Below are 14,309 nucleotides of genomic sequence, written 5' to 3'. Positions count from 1 at the left end.
GCGGGCGGAGAAATGACTGCCTTGGGCTGAGGAGCCTGATTGCAGGGTCCCAGTGCCTAAGGGATCAATGATCCTGGAGTATTGAACACATGTGCTGCTGGGTCTGTTTCGGTGAATGTGCGAGGGTCTCACGCTCCAGGCTTGCAGCTTGGTCGCACTCTGGTGCTTTTATCCATGAAGCCAGTGAAGATGTGAGTGAGCCAAAGACTTTCCATTGTAAGATCCAACTGTGATGTGTGTCCAATGGGTGAACAGGGTCAGCCATGAACGAGCTGTATCGTGTGCAGACTTCACATGGTTCAGCAGGCAATGAGTAACAGGTTGTTCAGCAACACATTGTGGGATGGATACCTGGGCCATTATCCTGGCAATTGGTCCCATTGGGTAATCACCATGGAAACTGCCTTAAGGACATCTCCCAGTCTGTTCCCACATCTTGCAGGAAGTGCAAGCTGCATTGATCATGGCCGCCTCCTCCAGCCCTGCCTGTGGCCCTGCTGGGCCCTGGGGAATGGGATCTGGGAACTGGGCCCTGGGGAACCGGGCCCTGGGGATCGGGCCCTGGGGAACTGGGGATCCGGCCCTGGGGAACGGGCCCCATTATTCCTCGTCATCTCCCCTTTAAGGGCTCCAACAAGTGGTTCCCTTTCTCCCTCTGGTGATCACCCAGTGCCAGGCCCTGGTTAGCTGGGACCTCACCACCCTGATTAACCAGAGACTGAGTCCGGAAGACCCAGTGAGACCAGCACTCCTCCAACTGGTCACATCCTATTCCAGCTTTAGCCACCACTCACAGGGCCTGTTAGTGGTTCTGAAATGGACACTGACAGTGAGACGCTGCTTTTCCAATGTAAAAACACACAGGATATTACAGAGTGTGGGAGAAATTGAATAGGATCTGGGTTTGTATCCGGGGCGTGTTGTGAAGCTTAATTTGGTTCTCAAGGTAATTATAGCAATAAATTTAATTTAACCTGCACAACCACAGCCTGAGCAGCAGGAGTCAGTCCAGCACGGGTAGGATTACCCCCCAACACTGAGCTACCAGACAGACATCATGAACTGGACAGGACACAATTCAGTGTGATGCTAACTTTATTTCATTGGTTCTCCCATTCAAGGAAACTCCAATGGTCAAAATATTCACTGAAAACAGCAAGAAATTAACATTCAGAATTACAGTCACACATATTACATTATACTGCAATTGTCTCTATACTGTTAGATTATACAGCAATTGTCTCGATACGATTAGATTATGCTGCAATTGTCTCTATACTATTAGATTATACTGCAATTGTCTCTATACTATTCGATTATGCTGCAATTGTCTCTGTACTATTAGATTACACTGCAATTGTCTCTATACTATTGCAGAGTGTGATGTACATGGGGTGAATTTCCGAGGCTTTCTCTCATTTGTTCACCATAACTTCAGCGGAGGTTCTGTGAAAACTCCGGAAAATATCAACCATGTTGATGTGTGTTTCTGGAGTTTCCACTGGTCTTCGGGATATCCTGAGGATGTGGAATATGCCACATCCACACTACTTTCTGTTTTATTCTTGAACTTTTAATGATGTACAGGAGCGCGATGTGCTGATGTTTTAGTGCACTCCATTTAATCAGTCCCAAATGCAGCCTTCACCACTCTCTGCGCATTCTCCACAAGATCATTCAGTGCATCACTGAGCAACTTGTAGGTCATGCCAAATGATGATATTGCTCCAAAGATGGAACCAACGACTGGTAGGAAGTCGAAGCCGATCTCAATGGCTGAAATGATAACAAAGGGCGCAACCCATCAACATTCTTATCACAAATTCCTTATTTATTTCATCCACCAGAGGAGTTTTCACCACTGCTTTCAAATCTCCCACAGGTTTCCCTGCCACCTTAGCCAGTCTTTGAAGAGAGGCATCATCCAGACCCAGATATTTACGGAACTGTATTATTGCTGTAACCAGTATCCCAGTGTCAGAAGCAAAGGACAGGCCAGGAATGGGCACTGCTTCCACTACTCCTGAAAGTGTTGCCAACATCCAGACTCGTTTCTTTAGCTGTTGTCTTTTATTCTCTACAATCTCCAACGTTGTGTTTGGAAGTGACAGCAAGAAAACATCCTTCTTTATATCATCAAGGTTATTTGCGAGGGTTTTGTTTACTGCTGGGAAATCAAACTCATTCACCCTACGGCTTGATATCAGGAAAACAGTGTGTGATGGAAACCCGAACTGATTCAACTTGTCAACACAATAAGTTCTGATCTTTTCCATTTCTGTAGATTTTCCACCATCCGTTTGAAAACGACGGAGATCATCATCCATTTTAGATCGAGCAAAGTAAACATTCTTCCCCAGCCGCTTAATCTCTTCGCCGAGTTTTGCATCATGCTCTTTGACTCGACAGCCTAAGATAATGATGAAGAAATCGTATCTTTCAAAGTTCATTTCCCTCACGTATGTAGCCGCAGGAAAATTAAAAGTTCCAATTCCTGGTAGATCCCAGAAGCAAACATTAGGCACGCTGGGATGTGGGTATGGTGCTGGCTCCATTGTGGCTTCAGTGTTACCAACTTCAGCTGCTCCCTCATCATCGTCCTGAAGCCCTCTCATAGCATTGATGAAGCTGGATTTCCCTGCGCCTGCCTCTCGCGTCACGGCAATGCCAAGCTTTGCATTGTTGAGGTTTTCTACCTTCTTCTGTATCAGAGACACAGCCCCCTCCAGCCCGCCTGTTTCATACTCAGACTTGAGTTGATTGAGCGCTTCCTGACTGAAGAATGTAGACTTCGAAGACTGAGCCATCTGATCTCTGCAGAAAAGAATGAATATTTTACACTTTGTATAATTTCTCTAATCTGTGTGTATCTTTAGTCAGACATTGAAGGAAAACTACAATGGGAACATGTTGATTTAAAGCAGAAATCAGTGAGGCTGGAGCAATTCACTCACAGCTGCTGAAAGATGCACTGAGCTGTAAAAAAAGGACCTTGTCACCCTGTAACATCACTGATCCCTCTATCCCCATCTTTCATTCCTACTCTCCGTGCTCCTGGGGCATGTGCTATACAGGTACTCCTGGCATTGAATACCTTGTGTTCACTTTGCAGTTTGTTGTTTTAAAATAGAATGTGGACTGAATGTTTGTTATTCAGAAGATTCGAGTCAAACAGGACAGTGCAGGTATATAGTGCTGACTGTCAATCAGGTGATTATTACTAGCACTCTCATGTAGGGGCAAAGAGCACTGACGCGTTGGCATGTTGAAGGATGTTGCAGCCCAAACACCAACTGACCTGAAGACAAGAAGTAGAAAGAACCAAAATCAAAGGGTGACGTCACAGGAAAGAAGGGAAGTGATTGTTTGGTGAGTTTTTCTCTCTTTTCTGGGGCATTGGTTTGAATTACAAGCTGGGATTAAAAACAAAACTTGAAAACTTAATTAACTAAATACATTAGAGATGCCAGGACAGGCGATGTGTTTCTGTTGTTGCATCTGGGAGCTGGTTGCCTCCATTGAGGTCCACGTCGACCACATCTGCAGCAAGTGTCTGCAGCTCGAGGAACTTCGGCTCCGCGTTGATGAGCTGGAGTCCGAGCTGCAAACACTGTGATACATCAGGTGGGGGAGAGTTACCTGGACACTGTGTTCCAGGAGGCAGTCACACCCCTTAGATTAATTAGTTCGAATTCGATCCGTGGTCAGGGACAGGAGGGTGTGACTATGAGTGAGGAAGGTATGGGGACTCAGGAGGTAGTGATGGAGGAGCCTCGGCCCTTGCTCTTGTCCAACAGGTACGAGATTCTTGCTCCCTGTGTGGACGAGAGCAGGGACTGCAGGGAGGATGAGCAAACTGACCACAGCACCGTGGTACAGGGGGCCAATCAAGTTGGGGAAGAAAGAAAAACGTTACAATAATAGAGGACAGTATAATGAGGGGGATAGATATTGTTTTCTACAGCCAAGCGCGTGAGTCCCGAAGGCTGTGTTGCCTGCCCGGTGTCAGGGTTAAGAACATCTCCTCTGGGAAGGAGAGGAACTTGGAGTGGGAGGGGGAAGATCCAGTTGTCGTGGTCCACGTGGGTACCAACAAGATTGGAGGACAAAGAAAGAAGTTCTGCTGAGCAGCTTGGGGCCAAATTAAAAAGCAGAGCCACAAAGGTAATAATCTCTGGATTATTACCTGAGCCACGAGCAAATTTGCATAGGGTAAATATGATCAGAGAGTTGAACACGTGGCTAAAGATGGGTGTGGGAGAAATGGGTTTTAGTTCCTGGGGCACTGGCACCAGTACTGGGGTAAGAGGGAGCTGTTCCATTGGGCCAGACTCCACTTAGCCCATGCTGGGACTAGGGTCCTGGCAAATCAAATCACTCGGGCTGTAGAGAGGGCTTTAAACTAATTAGTTGGGTGGGGGGGGGGTTCAGCTGAACGAGAATTTAAGAAGTCAAAGAATAAAGAGAAGGCAATAGAGCACTGGGGGAAATGAAAACCAGAGCGTGACAGGAAGGGACAGAATGTATAAACATAAAGGTGAATCATCTTCATAGGCAGACCCTTGGAATCGAGGAAGACTTGCTTCCACTCCCAAAGTGAGTTCTTTGATGGCTGAACAGTCCAATACGAGAGCCACAGACCGTGTCACAGGTGGGACTGACATTCGTCGAGGGAGGGGATCATTAGGGCTGGTTTGCCGTGCGTTCCTTCCGCTGCCTGCACTTGGCCTCTTCATGCACTCAGCTCAACGGCCCCCCGGATCGACTTTCTCCAACTCGGGCGGTCTGCGGACAGGGTCTCCCTGGTGTCAGTGGTGATGTCGCACTTTATCAGGGAGGCTTTGAGGGTGTCCTTATAATGTTTCCGCTGTCCTCCTTTGCCTCGTTTACCATGAAGGAGCTCCGCATAAAGCATTTGCTGAGGGAGTCTCGTATCTGGCATGCGTACTATGTGGCCTGCCCAGCGAAGCTGATCGAGTGTGGTCAGTGCTTCAATACTGGGGATGTTAGCCTGGTCGAGGACACTGATGTTGGTGTACCCATCCTCTCGGGGGATTTCCAGGATCTTGCGGAGACATCGTTGGTGATATATCTCCAGCGACTTGAGGTGCCTTCTATACATCGTCTATATCTCAGATCTACACAGGAGGGCGGGTATTACTACAGCCGTGTAAACCATGAGTTTGGTGGTAGTTTAGAGGGCCTGTTCTTCAAACACTCTTTTCCTCAGACGGCCGAAGGCTGCGCTGGTACACTGGAGACGATGCTGAATCTCCGCATCAATGTCTGCCTTTGTTGATTTGTTGATAAGAGACTCCTGAGATATGGGAAATGATCCACATTGTCCAGGGCCACGCCGTGGATCTTGATGACTGGAGGGCAGTGCTGTGCGGTGGTGACAGGCTGGTGGGGGACTTTTGTGTTACGGATGTTAAGCGTAAGGCCCATGCTTTCATATGCCTCAGTGACTACATCTGGCGTGCCTTGATGACCCTGAGATGCTGAATCCCCATAGCGCTTGGTCTGCCCTCCAGGCCTCTATAACCAGTGCCTGTGAAGAAATCTTGGTCACTCAACCAGGAAACTCCAGGACTGGTTTGAGGAAAATGATCGGGAGATCGACGAACTAATAGATCGCAAGCACAAAGCATTTCTGAGCTTCAAGCAACAGCCCAACTCGGGAGCTGCAAAACAACATTACAGATGGCTCAAGGTTCAGGTCCAACAAAAAACTAGGGACCTAAAGAACAGGTGCTGGATGGAGAAAACACAGGAGATACAACAACTGGTTAAAGCCAAGATATGCGAGGATTCTTTGCTGCAGTCAAGGCCACCTACGGTCCAGACTCCCAAGGCCTCACCTCACTCCTGGCCAAGAATGGAGAAACACTCATCAAGGACACTGAGGCTGTCAGGGCCCGACGGAAGAAGCACTTTGAAGATCTCCTCAATCGAGACTCTGCCTTTGACTCGAGTGTTCTCGATTCCATCCTGCAGCATGTGACCTGTCACCACCTCAGTGAAACTCTAACATCGCCCGAGTTAGGCAAAGCCATAAAAGGTGAATCAAAAAGTGGGGTCAAAGCAGGAAAAAAGGGTAAAAAAACAAATGTTAACGCTCTTTATCCGAATGCACGCAGCATTCATAACAAAATAGATGAATTGACGGCACAAATAGGTATGATTTGACAGCCATTGCAAAAATGTGGTTGCAAGGCGACCAAGGCTGGGAACTAAATATTCAGGGGTATTTTACAATTTAGACTCTGACAGAAAGGAAAAGGAGTGGGATAGCTCTGTTATTAAAGGATGAGATCAGTGCATTTGTGAGAAATGATAATGGCTTAGAAAATCAAAATGTTGAATCAGTTTGGTTGGAAATAAGGAATAATAAGGGGAAAAAGTCATTGGTGGGCGTAGTCTATAGGCCCCCGAACAGTAGCTACACTGTTGGATGGAGTATAAATCAAGAAATAATGGAGTCTTGTAAAAAAGGAACGGCAATAATTATGGGAGATTTTAGCCTTCACATTAATTGGATGAAACAAGTTGGCCAGGGTAGCCTTGAGGAAGAGTTCATACAGTGTATCCGGGATAGTTTCCTTCAAACAATATGTTGCAGAAACAACCAGGGTGCAGGCTAGCTTAGATCTGGTACTGTGTAATGAGACAAGATTAATAAATGATCTTGTCGTAAAGGATCCTCTCGGAATAAGTGACCATAACATGGTTGAATGTCAAATTCAGTTGGAGGGTGAGAAATTTGGATCTCAAACCAGTGTCCTCAGCTTAAATAAAGGAGCCTACAAAGGTATGAGAGCAGAGTTGGCTAAAATGGACTGGGGAAATAAACTTAAGAATGGGATGGTTGATGAGCAGTGGCAGACATTTAAGGAGATATTTCATAACTCGCAACAAAAATATATCCCAATGAGAAGGAAAGGCTGTAAGAGAAGGGATAACCATGACTAATTTAGGAAATAAGGGATGGTATCAAATTGAAAACAAAGGCATACAATGTGGCCAAGACTAGTGGGAGGCCAGAGGATTAGGAAACTTTTAAAAGCCAGCAAAGAATGACAAAAAAATAATAAAGAGAGGGAAGATAGAGTATAAAAGTAAACTAGCATGAAATATAAAAACAGATAGTAAGAGTTTCTACAGATACCTAAAAAGGAAAAGAGTGGCTAAAGTAAATGTTGGTCCTCTGGAGGATGAGACTTGGGAATTAATAATGGGAAACAGGGAAATGGCAGAGACATTGAACAAATATTTTGTATTGGTTTTCACAGTAGAAGACACTAAAAACATCTCAATAGTTGGGAGAATGTTGGAATCAATTATTAAAGATGAAATAGCAGCGCATTTGGAAAGCAGTGACAGGATCGGTCCAAGTCAGCATGGATTTATGAAAGGAAATCATGTTTGACAAATCTTGTTGAATTTTTTGAGGATGTCACTAGTAGTGTGGACAAGGGAGAACCAGTGGATGTGGTGTATTTGGACTTTCAAAAGGCTTTTGATAAGGTCCCACACAAGAGATTGGTGTGCAAAATTAAAGCACATGGTATTGGGGGTAATGGACTGACATGGATAGAGAACTGGCTGGTAAAGAATCGGGATGAACAGGTCCTTTTCAGAATGGCAGGCAGTGACTAGTGGGGTGCCGTAGGGCTCAGTGTTGGGACCCCAGCTATTTACAATATACATTAATGATTTAGATGAAGGAATTGAGTGTAATATCTCCAAGTTTGTGGATGACACTCAGCTGGGTGGCAGTGTGAGCTGTGAGGAGAACGCTAAGAGGCTGCAGGGTGTCTTGGACAGGTTAGGTGAGTGGACAAGTGCATGGCAAATACAGTATAATGTGGATAAATGTGAGGTTATCTACTTTGGGGCAAAAACATGAAGGCAGAATATTATCTGAATGGCGGCAGATTAGTAAAAGAGGAGGTGCAACGAGACCTGGGTGTCATGGTACATCAGTCATTGAAAGTTGGCATGCAGGTACAGCAGGCAGTAAAGAAGGCAAATGGTATGTTGGCCTTCATAACTAGGGAATTTGATATAGGAGCAGGGAGGTCTTACTGCGGTTTTACAGGGCCTTGGTGAGGCCTCACCTGGAATATTGTGTTCAGTTTTGGTCTCTTAATCTGAGGAAGGACGTTCTTGCTATTGAGGGAGTGCAGCGAAGGTCCACCAGACTGATTCCCGGGAAGGCAGTACATATGAGGAAAGACTGGATCGACTGGGCCTTTATTCACTGGAGCTTAGAAGGATGAGAGGGGATCTCATATAAACATATAAAGTTCTGATGGGACTGGACAGGTTAGATGCAGGAAGAATGTTCCCGATGTTGGGGAAGTCCAGAACCAGGGGACACAGTCAAAGGATAAGGGGTAAGCCATTTAGGACTGAGATGAGGAGAAACTTTTTCACTCAGAGTTGTGAAACTGTGGAATTCCCTACCGCAGAGAGTTGTTGATGCCAGTTCATTGGATATATTCAAGAGGGAGTTAGATATAGCCCTTACGGCTAAAGGGATCAAGTGGTATGGAGAGAAAGCAGGAAAGGGGTACTGAGGTGAATGATCAGCCATGATCTTATTGAATGGTGGTGCAGGCTCGAAGGGCCGAATGGCCTACTCCTGCACCTATTTTCGATGTGTCTATGTAATATCAAGGGGCTCTAAGGAGGGAGGAACTTAATACAATCACTAAAGAAGTAGTACTCGGTAAAATAAAGGGATTAAAATCAGACAAGTCCCCTGGATCTGATGGTTTTAATCCTAGGGTCCTTAAAGAAGTGGCTGCAGAGATAATGGATGTATTGGTTGTAATCTGCCAAAATTCCCTGGATTCTGAGGAGATCCCAGTGGATTGGAAAACTGCAAATGTAAGCCCCAGTTTAAAAAAGGAGACAGACAAAAAGCAGGAAACTATAGCCCGGTTAGTCTAACATCTGTCGTTTGGAAAATGCTGGAGTCCATTATTAAGGAAGCAATAGTAGGACATTTGGAAAAGCATAATTCAATCAAGCAGAGTCAGCCAGTTTTATGAAAGGGAAATCATGTTTGACAAATTTGCTGGAGTTCTTGGAGGATGTAACGAACAAGGTGGATAAGGGGCAACCAGTGGATGTGGTGTATTTGATTTCCAGAAGGCATTTGATAAGGTGCCGTAGATAACGTAAAAGTTTATTGCACAAGATAAAAGTTGGGGGTTGGTGTAATATATTAGCATGGATTGAGTATTGGCTAACTAACAGAAAACAGAGATTCGGGATAAATGGGTCATTTTCCGTTTGGCAAACAGTAACTAGTGGGGTGCCACAGGGATCGGTGCTGGGGCCTTAACTATTTACAATCTATATTAATGATTTGGATGAAGGGACCGAGTGTAATGTAACCAAGTTTGCTAATGATACAAAGATGGATGGGAAAGCAAATTGTGAGGAGGATACAAAAAAATCTGCAAAGGGATATAGACAGGCTAAGTGAATGGGCAAAAATTTATCAGCTGGAGTATAATGTAGGAAAATGTGAGATTATCCAATTTGGCAGAAAAAATAGAGAATCAGATTATAATTTAAATGGAGAAAAATTGCAAAAGTGTTGCAGTACAGAGGGACCTGGGGGTCCTTGTGCATGAAACACAAAAAGTTAGTATGCAGGTGCAGCAAATAAACAGGAAGGGAAGTGAAATGTTGGCCTTTATTTTAAGGATGATAGAGTATAAAAGCAGAGAAGTCCTGCTATACTGTACAGGGTATTAGTGAGGCCACACCTAGAGTACTGTGTATAGTTTTGGTCTCCGTATTTAAAAAAGGATATACTTGCATTGGAGGCTGTTCAGAGAAGGTCGGAGAGAAGGAGTTAAGGCAGTGGTGACAAAGGTGGACTGCAGGGGCAGGAATTGCTGAACGGTTAATAGGCCCCACCTGAAGTTTACAGTGACTTCCATTAGTGGCAGTGCTCTGATAGGAGTGGGACTGAAAGAAAAGTGAATTTTAATCTTGTTTCCTTTTGCAGTGAAGTATATTCTTTCAAGTTTAGATGGAAGGTGGTCAATATATGAATTGATTTTTACAAAAACTATAAATAACACGCAATTCATGAGCTTGTCTCAATAATCAATGAACACCTGACACCCACTGTGTGTGGATCTTTGATCTGAGTGTGAACAATGAGAGGTGAAGGAGGGAGATACAGAAACCAGCAGGGTGGCAGCACTTTGAAACCAGAAGTAGTGGAGCAGAGGCTGCTCAGTGTAATGGGTGCAATGCCGAACTGTTCTTCAAGCCAAGTAAGGTGACTCACGGAATATGGGAAAGCATAGCGTGTTCATTATTTTATATTATTGCATGGGTGAAGCTGTACGGATCGAAATAAAAATATAATTACATCGATTCTATAACTGTTGCTTTGTCGATTGAGAAATAAAACAGCTTAATAATTCATACCCAGCCTCATCTCACCAGGCGTTTGCTGGCACCAAAAATTAACTATTACAAGTGTGAAGTCTCATTCCTTCAGAGTTTTAATTTTTGGAGAGATTTAAAAAATGTCAAATCATAAATTAAAAAAATAAATCCTTACATTTCCGATCTGTCTCTCTCTTTTAATCCAATCTTTCTCTATTTCTCTTACTGTGACATTGAAATCATGGCATTTAATTCACCCTCATTCTTAGTCCTTTCTCTGCTTATTTCCCAATCCCAAATCTCATTGGTTATGGAGATACAGCAACAACAATAACTTGCGTTTATATATCGCCTTTAGCTACATGAGGAGCTATTAGAACAAGTGACCAAAAGCTTGGTCAAAGAGGTAGGTTTGAAGGAGCATCTTACAGGAGGAGGAAGAGGTAGAGAGGCGGAGATGTTTAGGGAGGCAATTCCAGAGCCTAGGGACAAAGCAGCTGAAGGCACGGCCACCGATGGTGGGTGATTAAAGTGGGAACTGCACAAGAGACCAGAATTGGAGGAGTGCAGAAATTTCGGAGGGATGCAGGGCTGGAGGCGGTTATAGAGGTAGGGAGGTATGAGGCGATGGAGGGATTTGAAAACAAGAACTGGAATTTTCCCGATGCCAAGTGTGTAGGTTTTGGGATGGATTGACTGTAAAAATCCTGGAAATAGCGAGTGCGCCGTGAACCATTCCGCCCCATTGCTCATTTACCTCCCGCGGCTGTGAGGGCGCGACACGGACCCGATCGACAGAGGCGGCAACTTCTTTAAAATCATGAACTTCTTGTTGAGAGACCCTGGAGAGTGACTTTAACGGCAGCTTTAAGTTTTACTGCAGGAGCACAGGATTCACGGAGGTGGGGGGTCTCGCCTGTGAAGGGGAGGTGGAAGCTCAGTGGTCATTGGTGAGTTCATTCATTGACCGCTGGGAGAAGCCCATTAATACCCCAACATGACACCTCATTACTTGTCTCATGGAAAGGCTCTTGCTCACTCCATCTGGGCCACAGATTTGGGTGTCTGCAGCTTGCAGACCTCGGAAGTCTCTCTCACCACATTGCTACTCACTATCACTTCACTGAGGGATTGGCCCTTTGATCTCCACTTTACCTGCCATCTACTACATCAGCATGGGTGCTGTTATACTGTCTCACCTTGGTCCTCAGAATCCGACCAATACGATCCCCACCAGCCACAACACCAGCAGCAGCCACAACACCAGCCTTCTGCACAAGGATCTGATGCTCCACAGGGGAGTGGGGGAGTGGGGTTGGGTGGGGGGCAGCGGGGGGGAAGGAACCACAGGATTGCACTGTGCCACAGGCGATACCCCCAACACAGGATATACAGGCAGAGGATAAGCTTCCTGGACATGACTGAGTAGCAGGAGGCTCAGGCTATCATGCCAGGATGTTGCAGACATTTGTAACTTGCTGGAACAAGACCTGCTGCCCAGAGGTGGACACTCATTGCCAGTAACTGTCAAAGTCACCAGCGCCCTCAACTTCTTCTCCTCAGGCTCCTTCCAGGGATCTGCAGCAGACATTTGCAGGATCTTGCTGTTGGCCGTCCACAGCTGCATCACCCAGGTCACTGATACCCTGTTTCACAAGGCAGCCAGTTATATACACTGTGCCACTGATGGAGCCAGTGTTACTGAGCGCGCGCTCGGCTTTACAGCTCTGGCTGGATTCCTGCAGGTGCAGGGAGTCATCGACTGCACACATGGCCATCAGGGCACCCCATCATCACCCAGGAATATCTGTGAACCGCAAAGGCTTCCACTCCCTCAATGTGCAGCTTGTCTGCAACCATAAAACGATGATTATGCATGTGTGGATCAGATTCCCTGGCAGCTGACATGACACTTGCATGCTGGGCCAGTCCATCTTCCATTAGCTCTTCATACCTCCAAACACACTTACCAGCTGGCTGCTTGGAGACGTGGCACATGACACCCCTGGGGAGCATTATAATGACAGCCACATGTCCACCAGATGTGCCATAGAGCAAGCAATAGCCACGCTGAAGATGCGCTTCAGATGCCTCGACAGATCTGGAGGAGTCCTTCAGTGCACACCAGCCCAGCCAGGATCTCCAGAATCATCATCATCTGCTGGGCACTGCACAACATAGCGCAGCAGCGAGGATTGGAACTGCAGGAGGAGCATGGCACACAGCACGCAGCCTCTTAGGTTCCTCCTCCACGTCTTCCTTCTCCTCGTCCTAAGGTGCTGATGGCACCAGCAGCGACGCATATTGGTGCTTGAGAGGCCGGGGTTGGCCTCATCATGGCCAGATTTACTGAACTTGGTCCAATGCAGTCATATCGCTGTACTAAGTACCCCACCCCCCCATCCCCCCCCCGCCCCGCCCCTCCCACAACACCATAAAGCATCCCGATAATGACCAAGACATTCCTCTCAACCAAAGCCCCAGTGTTCAAGGTTTAGGAATGTCTCACCATTCATTCTAAGTGACAAGGCCACTTCCACAGTTTGAGGCAGAAGTGGACAATACCTGAAAGTGGTACACTGAAAAACATTTACGTGTATCTTCAAAATAACTGAAACTTAACAAACATATTTTTATAGAGTCATTCACGTACCCTTGTGATCTACCTTTGCAATATTTTTCTTTTCTGAGTGCTTCTACATGGTGCAACCCCTGTGGCTTCAGAAGAGGTAGAGGCAGGCTGCTCACTTTCCTACTGTGACGGGTTAGACCTCTTGGCAGACGTCCTCTGTGTTTGGAGCCTGAGTCGAGCCCGCCAATTACTGCTCCTCTTGCAACTGTGCAGAGGCAGACTTGGCCATCCGGATCGGAGGAAGCATGTGGGGCTCGGACTGAGCGGGGAGAAGTGGGAATGCTTTGAGAGAAGCCCCAATTTCCATGTCCTCTTTCACCATCATCCCTCTCATGGACCACCCGCACTTCCCTGCTAGCAAGGAGCTGGAGAGCACCTTGCTGCACAGCAGTGGGGCGATGAGGACCTAAGTCTACGTTTACATCTCTCCTGGAGAAGAGGTGTATAAGCTCCTGCCATCTGTTGTCCACAGCTACCATGTGCTCATGTGAGTGGTGCATTTGCTGCTCCATGCAGGTGGCCATCCTTTCCATGGAACAGCACATGGTCACCATCGCCTGTGAGATGCTGGTGCTCACGTTGGAGATGGACTCCTCCATTCTCTGAACATTTGCAGACATCACGGCTGAAAAATACAGCAGAGCCTCATGCATTTGTTGCTGCCCCTCCAAGATCACCCTCTTTCTCCCTATTTTCCTGGGCTCTTTTCTCCTGCAAGGATGGAGACGAGAAGTTTGAGTGCGAGTGATGGAATGAGTGTAAGGACCTGACGGGTTACATCTTTAGAGGGTGACTATGAGGGAGTGGGGTGCCAATGGCCTCCTTCTGGTGTTACTTGGTATGATTAGGTTAGGATGAGGATGAGTGGTGGTGATTCAGATGGGGAAGTGAGTATATACATAGAGAGAGGGGGATGGGTGGACTTGGAAGGTATGTGGTGTGAGGACTGAGGTGCAGGTGTAGGCTTGGGAAGGCAGAGTGATGGAGATGTGGTCACAGGCACATCAGGATAAGTCATAGAATCATAGAAATTTACATTATGCAAGGAGGCCATTCGGCCCATCGTGTCTTCGCCGGCCGACAGAGCTATCCAGCCTAATCCCACTTTCCAGCCCTTGGTCCGTAGCCCTGTAGGTTACAGCACTTCAAGTGCACATCCAGATAGTTTTTAAATATGGTGAGGGTTCCTGCCTCTACCACCCTTTCAGGCAGTGAGTTCCAGACAATCAATATCCTCAGTGAAGAAGTTTTGCCT

At 46.3% G+C, this 14,309-nt stretch overlaps 1 pseudogene; it reads right to left on the bottom strand.

Moving 5' to 3' along the window:
- Positions 1-1,134: 1,134 nt before the first annotated feature.
- The window catches only part of LOC139265234 (interferon-inducible GTPase 5-like), a 32,925-nt pseudogene continuing 19,750 nt past the window's right edge, over positions 1,135-14,309 (bottom strand).

This window comes from Pristiophorus japonicus, chromosome 6 (assembly GCF_044704955.1).
Source record: "Pristiophorus japonicus isolate sPriJap1 chromosome 6, sPriJap1.hap1, whole genome shotgun sequence".
Taxonomy (NCBI): domain Eukaryota; kingdom Metazoa; phylum Chordata; class Chondrichthyes; family Pristiophoridae; genus Pristiophorus; species Pristiophorus japonicus.
This window is presented reverse-complemented; position numbering and strand designations above follow the sequence as displayed.